Source organism: Giraffa tippelskirchi, chromosome 7, assembly GCF_054371585.1.
Source record: "Giraffa tippelskirchi isolate mGirTip1 chromosome 7, T2T-mGirTip1v1.2.pri, whole genome shotgun sequence".
NCBI lineage: Eukaryota > Metazoa > Chordata > Mammalia > Artiodactyla > Giraffidae > Giraffa > Giraffa tippelskirchi.
The window spans coordinates 4,779,714-4,785,749 of NC_137281.1; positions in this window are offsets into that span (position 1 = coordinate 4,779,714).

Here is a 6,036-nt window from a genome sequence, read left to right on the forward strand (position 1 = left end):
ATTTACTAATAAAAGCCTTATGCACTAGGGACTGAGTTTTAGGTCTTTGAAGCATTTTGAGTTAATTTTTTCTATAGTGTATAATAATGCTCCAACTAAATTCTATATGTGAATATCCAGTTTTCACAACAGCTTTTGTTCCATAAATTGCCCTTCCCCCGTTACTTGGTCTTGACACTATTGTGGAACATCATGTGACCTTACAGAGAAAAGTATTTTTCTGAGTCTGTTGTGTTCCCCAAGTGTCTGTCTTTATATCGGTACCATACTTCTTTGATTAGTGTAGTTTTGGAATCAGTTTTGAAATAAAGAAATGTGAGATGTCTGACTTTGCTTTCCAGTTTGTTTTTGTTATTCATTGTCTTCTGCAGTTCCATAGGAATTGTAGGATTGATTCGTCTGTTTCTTAAGCAAATCAGTGTTTGGATTTCACTAGGGATTGCTTTGAATCTTTTGTTAACTTTGACTAGTATTGTCATCTTGACAATATCAACTTTAAATCCCTGAAGCATGGAGTATTGACATTTATTTCATTCTTCTCTAATAGTTTTCAGAAGTCTTTAGTTTTCAGTATAAAAATTCTTCCCTTCTGTATAGTGTTATGATTAAGTATTCTTTTTTAATTTTCATGTGAATTGAATTACTTTGATTGTTCATTTTTAATGTTTAGAAACCAACTGGGTTTGCATGCTAATGTTGTATCTTGTAATTTCTTTGAAGTCTTTAATTATTTCTGTAGTTTTTTTTTTTTTTACTTCGTAATGTTGCAAAATGCCTATTATGGGTATGTCATTTTGTCGGACATATTTAGAGAGATATTTTGTTTCATAAAAACTGTACTATTGAATTATTTTTCTCTATGGTATATATATTATAATTCTAAATAGCAATATATAATTAGATAAACTCATTTTGGATTTTTTAGCATTACAATATATTGTGTGTTCATTAGCATTTATTTGTGTACAGTAAGTATGCAGAATATATCTATAGTAGAATACATTTTTCTCCTCAATTATGAGACTGCAGTATGTTTACTGTTAATTGGTACATGCTTTGAAGTCATGGTGGAAAAACTGTGTTTTTTTGTAGGCTGACATGTTTTTCTAGTGTAAGTGTTTTTGTCATAGACTGTTTACAAGTATTCTTCCCTAAAATCAATTTGAATTATCTTGTACAGCTCTTATTTTTAGTAAACAAGTTAATTGCTCTAGTGTTTCCAAGAATTTTAAGATCATATTAGGAAAGTTTCAAAAATTTTTTGAAAATGAAAAATATTACATAGTTGGAAAAAGCTTTATAACTGTGATAGATGTATTACTTTTGGTGTAATAGACACTGAGACACTTATTGATGAATTTTAGTGAATAGATTCTCTATGTCTTGTAGATATCTGTCTCATACATGTGGTCAACCAATTACAACCCAAAGCAAACAGTGATACAGGAGAAGTATTCCAAACAGTGATCTTGGGAAGACCTAAAAGTCATGAAATCAAACATTTTTACCTCAGGGAAATCCAGGAAGATATTTATGACTTTGAGTGTCATTGGAGAAGTGGTGGAAGAAATAAGAAAGGAACGCCTCTAACTCATGACGGAAATCTCACTGATGGCAGAGGTCAACAGTGTAGAAAGGATGTGGAAATCAAGCCCTTTATAAATAGGCTTGGGTTAAACGTGCAGGATAAACGGCAGATATTTCAAACTGATGGGATAATTTCTGAATGTAATGAAGTTACGAGGTCTATCAACAGTAGTTTCTCACCTTCACCATTTCAAGGAATACCTCCTGGTGTCCAAACTAACCTTTCTAATATATTTGGGAATGATTTTTTGCATCCTTTATTACTGAAACAAGATCCAACAGCATACTGGGAAAGAGCTTCCAAGTGTATTGAGTGTAGGAAAACCTTTAGTCATGTCTCAGCTCTCAGGAATCGTCAGATAATTTATTCAGATGGGATATTACATAAGTGTGACATATGTGTCAAGGTCTTCAGTAAAAATTCACACCTTGCAGTTCATCAGAGAATTCATAAAGGAGAGAAACGTTACAAATGTGATGAGTGTGGCAAGGTCTTCAGTCATAAAACAAGCCTTTAAATAATCAAAGAATTCATACTGGAGAGAAACCTGTCAAATGTGATGAGTGTGGCAGAAGCTTTAATCGCTCCTCAAATCTCTCTAGACACCAGGTCATTCATATAGAAATAAATTATATAAACGTGATATATGTGGCAGTGTCTTTAGTCGAAAACCAAACCTCACAGGTCATCAGAGAGTTCATAGTGGAGAGAAGCGAAGTAAAGTGGGAGAAGGTTATAAATATAATGTTTGTGGTAAGCTGTTTATTTACAGTTCACACCTTTTAATTCATCAGAGAATCCCTACGGGAGAGAAACCTTACAAATGTAATCACTGTGGAAAGGACTGTAGTGAAAAGGCGACCCTTGCAAAGCATCAAAGATTCATACTGGACAGAAACCTTACAAATGTAACGAGTGCGGAAAAGCCTTTGGTCAAAAAGCACATCTTCAGCTTCATTGAAGAATACATATGGGAGAGAAATCTTACAAATGTAACATGTGGCAGGTCTTTCACTCGAAATTCACACCTTACAATAAACTTCTTTCCTAAAAATAACAGTTGTAAAAGAGAATTCAAATTGATTTTTGGGAAGAATACTTGCAAACAGCCTATGACAAAAACACTTATACTAGAAAAACATGTCAGCTAAGAAAAAAAACTTCTAAGAGAGACCTTTCAAACGTTTTGAGTGTGAAAAAGCCTTTACTGAGGACTCAAACCTCACTGCTACTGCTAAGTCACCTCAGTCGTGTCCGACTCTGTGCGACCCCATAGGTGGCAGCCCAGCAGACTCCGCTGTCCCTGGGATTCTCCAGGCAAGAACACTGGAGTGGGTTGCCATTTCCTTCTCCAATGCATGAAACTGAAAAGTGAAAGTGAAGTCGCTCAGTCATGTCCAACTCTTAGCGATCCCATGGACTGCAGGCTACCAGGCTCCTCCGTCCATGGGATTTTCCAGGCGAGAGTACTGGAGTAGGGTGCCATTGCCTTCTCCACAAACCTCACTAAACTTCAGAAAATCCATAAATGAGAGACATCATCCAAGTGTGATATATGTTGATCTTTATCTCTCAGAGTTCAAAAGATTCTATACAAATGTCATGAGTGTGGCAAAGCTTTTGTGTGTGGAAGCCTCACGATCAGATAATTCATAGAAGAGTGGAACATTACAAATGCAGTGAGTGTCTCACAGTACTTGGTCCAAATGCATACCTTTTGATCCATATTGGAAAGAAACATTAGAAATGTAATGAGTGTGGTAAATTCTTCAGTGAAGTTTCATGCCTAACTTGCCATCAGATGATGTACAGAGGTGAGAGCCCTTGAAAATATAATCGAGGTTGCAGTGCTTTTGGCATTGGTTCATATCTTATGCTTCATGAGAATATTCACACTGGATTGAGTGCAGATGATATTGAATGTGGTCAGGCCGTTGAAAATCTACTCATTCTAAAAAAGTTCATCACCAGTGCCAGGAATGTGAGCAACCTTTTCTGATTGTTCCCCCTTGCACCAGTAATCAAGTTGTTTGTACTGCACCAAACAGTACTAATGTACTGAATTTTGAAAAGCTTTTAGGTTGTGCCTTAGACTTACCAAATATTTCATGATTTAAATTGCAGTGAATATGGCAAAACTTCATGTTATTGTTCATTTATCACTAGATGGCAGAATATTTATCTTGAAGAGAAAGCACACAGATGTAAAGTGTGTGGCAAGGCTTTTACCCAAAGATCACAAGTTGGGGAACAGACTGGAGCAACACCTCCCAAATGCAATGAGTCTGGGAAAACCTTTACATTGAGTTCAGGTAGTAGGACTTGAGCACTCTGATCATGCGAATGTTCAGTTTCTGACCGTGGAGCCTAGCCATGATGAAAGCTCAGTTTATGAATCTTTGGGATGGACAGAATACAGATCCCAGGTGCCAAGTCATAGTGATGGGAGCTTCTAATCATGCTGAGGATTTTGAGTCAGCTATAAGGAAAAGAATGCCTCGCAGATTTCGTATCAAACAGCCTGCTCTGAAACAAACGTAAGTGTGCGATTTGGCTACTAGAAGTGGATCTAAGAAGATATTGCTAAGATTGATATATTTTGAGATGTGTTTTTTAAAATAACGTGTAATCTGCCGTTCTTGAAAGTTCTGAAAATGTTGATTAGATCCCATGATTTGATGGGGGTATGGAGTTCATCTATAAATCCCGAATCTTCGGAACACTGTATTTTTCAGACTTTGTGACCCACATTTGAGAGAATGTTGTTGTTCAGTTGCACAGTCATGTCCGACTCTCTGCAACCCCATGGACTGCAGCATGCCAGGCTTCCCTGTCCTTCACCATCTCCCAGAGCTTGCTCAGACTCATGTCCATTGAGTTGATGATGCCACCCAAACTTCTCATCCTCTGACGTCCCCTTCTTCTCCCGCTTTGAATCTTTCCCAGCATCAGGGTCTTTTCTAATGAGTCGGCTCTTCACATCAGGTGACCAACGTATTGGAGCTTCAGCTTCAACATCAACCCTTCCAGTCAATATTCAGGACTGATCTCCTTTAGGATGGCCTGGTTGGATCTCCTTGCAGTCCAAGGGACTCTCAAGAGTCTTCTCCAACACTACGGTTCAAAAGCATCAGTTCTTTACCACTCAGCCTTCTTTATGGTCCAGCTCTCATATCCATATGTGACTACTGGAAAAACCATAGCTTTACTACACAGACCTTTGTGGGGAGAGTAATGTCTCTCCTTTTTAGTATGCTGTCTAGATTTGTCATAGCTTTAGAAAATAAAGACCTAAAATATATTACAACTTGCAAATAGGAAGTGAAAAATTCTGATTATGTTCATACTGAACATATAATCAATTTGAAATTCCATTATGGATATTATTTCATTTAGTGTAATTTCCTGAACAAGTGTTTGGGGAAGATAGTTAACAGTCGGGCTTCCCTGGTGGCTCAGACAGTAAAGAATTCGCCTGCAATGCACAAGACCTGGGTTCTATCCCTGGGTTGGGAAGATCCCCGGGAGGAGGGCATGGCTACCCACAGAGTATTCTTGCCTGGAGAGTCCCCCCCGGACAGAGTAGCCTAGCAGGCTGCTGTCCATGGGGTCCCAAAGAATCCGACATAGCTGAGTGACTAAGCACTTCCTCCAAAGTGTAGAATAGAGTATTTTAAAGAATAATGCAGTTCTCATCAAAAGAAAAAAAATGGTTTTTTCTCCTATTTTGCTTTCTTTTTAGGTTATCTATACGAAATTATGGATGCTAGGTAAACTTATTGTGATAATCGTTTCAGAGTATACGTATTAGTTAATTTTTCTCTGTAGCTTAAACTTACACAATGATATTTGTCATTGTAAGAGTTGCTTATACAACCCCGTTTCTGTCACTGTTTGAACAGTTGGGTTTAGAAAGGGAACTAATTAAAACACGTTGGATAAAAGAAACAATAACGCGGTTTACAATCATTTAAAGTGTCTTGCTCTCTTTAAGGTGTGGTTAGTGACCCAAATGGTCACATGGCTTAAGTCCTCCATCTCAGACACCCAGTTACTGACCCTGAGTGTTTGTAACTCAGCACTATGCTGAGTTTGCTGTTTTGTAGGGTGTCGGTAGGGAATAGCCCATTTCTACCAAAGGAGAGTTTTGTATTTCTAATATAGAGACTAGTCCCATTCTTGTCTTACAACTGCCCAAGTTCCCAGATCCCTGAATTGCTTCAGCCTTACTAGGAGGATCTGAGCACAACATGCTGGGAAAAACAGGTTTTTATTGAGAATAAACCCTTTAGTCTTAAGAGGAAGTGTCTTGGCTTCGGATATAACTTGAAGCTTTCACCTGAGCAGTGTTACAGAGGGTAAGGTAATCCTGTTAAGGTAACAGGCCCCGCCCCCTCCCCGCCCCCTCCCCGCCCAACCCCTCCCACGAACAGTGCGCGAAGCGGGTG